The following is a 1,989-nucleotide window of genomic DNA, read 5'->3' as shown; positions in this document are numbered from 1 at the left end:
TATATATATATATATATATATGTATATATATATATATATGTATATATATATATATGTGTGTGTGTATATATATATATGTGTGTGTATATATATATATATATATATATATATATATAAACCTCATAATATAGAGTAAGACTCTAAGTCTCTTTGCCATCTTAAGATACAACTCAATAGAAAGAATAGGGACACGACCCTTAACAACATAAACTATAAGTCCAATCTATAACATCAACTTGAAGAAACATCTTGACATAGGCAACCCTTGAATCATAAGGGCCCCTTTACTTGACCTTGGGAGATCTATCCAAGATCTTCACAAAGGAGACATCCTCTAGCCATCACCACCCACATTCTACGTAAAAAAATAAAGAAGAATGATATTAGTACAAGAATGCACTAAGTATGACCACCATGCCAAAATATGCATTTAAGGAGGACATTTCATTTGAAATCATGCAACATGTCTTTTTATTAAACTTCATGAAAATAGGCACATATAAGCTCAATATAGTTCACATACATCATATATACATGGATACTACTAATAATAACACATAAAACCATTTATCATTCTTTGATGCATATTCAATTCATACAATACATCACCTCTCTTTTATTTCATTATGTAACCCTTAAGTGTACCTAGTACAATGTATCACCTTGATGTCACCTTCCATTGGTCTTTCATAGGAATGCTTCATAAACACAACCACATATATTCACAAGTCATAAGCACATCATAGACATAAATTTCACATAAAGACCATCACCTAACACAACTCCTAAGTCACACTAGTGAAATGTATAGTAAGCTTCCCACAATACTTCTTCCACCATTTGTTCCAAAGAAGTCACCCTATACTAGGCATAACATACTTAACAAGTCATAACACTTTCACTTATAACTAAAAATAAGGCCACATACTTCATAGCATCATATAAGGACTCTTTTCTTTGCTACAACCTTAGTCATAACTCATTCAGTTCATATCATAGATAAACCACCCTCATAACCCCTACACAAGCTTACTTGTGCAATGTACACATGGAGTCCCGTACCCACACATATACTAAGTAAACCATTTAGAAGCCATAAGTGAAATTCACATAAATATGCCATAATTCATGTATTAACATTAAAAAGTCACTTAATCACGCATTCGTACAATTCTCACATAACACAAGTCTTTACTTCATAAGTGGCTACAATCCTATCATTTCCTGAAGTCATCTAGTGCAATACATATGTAGGGTCCATAGTCCTCCCTATAATAAGTACACTTCTAATGGAATTTTATTAGAATTCATATTCTTATCTTAGTTCATTTCTTAACCTTCGGGAAACATAGCCATAACCAACATTGACCATGTTAGCTACATGGAATCCTTTGTTCTACTCCCACACTGAAAAGAGAGGGCTAACACTTGCCTAAGGTGTAACCAATTGTATATAGATATATAAAAGGTATGCACAAGCTATAACCTACGGGGGGCACGTAGTTATAGAATATGGAGATTGATTCTAGAAACCATGACTTTATAGCGTGGAGGATTCCATCTCATGAGACAACATCAATGTCGGGAATCCGACTTGCTAACGTGAAGGTTCTCTTTGTGGGAAGCTGGACTTACTAACGTGAAGCTACAACTCTAATTTGTCATGTTCATTCGGTGCTAGGATCTAACTCCCTTTTTAATATATATTTCAGGCCTTTACTACTCTCATTCATAAGAAACGCTTTAGGAGCTTACTCCTTCATATGTTATATAGCTCAAAGGTATCTAAGATGAGAATGTACTCTCATCATGGACACTATTTCATGTGAGAATGTCCTTTCAGATATTCATACAATCACACATCATTTGTGTGTGCATACAATGTGAGATCTACCTTCACATAAACTTCTCTAATCACACGTGTTCCTAACTTCATTAATCATATACTTCACATGCATAGAATCAGGTAATGATGCATAGGAGAACTAT

Source organism: Solanum pennellii, chromosome 7 (genome assembly GCF_001406875.1).
Source record: "Solanum pennellii chromosome 7, SPENNV200".
In the NCBI taxonomy this organism is placed as follows: Eukaryota; Viridiplantae; Streptophyta; class Magnoliopsida; order Solanales; family Solanaceae; genus Solanum; species Solanum pennellii.
This window is presented reverse-complemented; position numbering follows the sequence as displayed.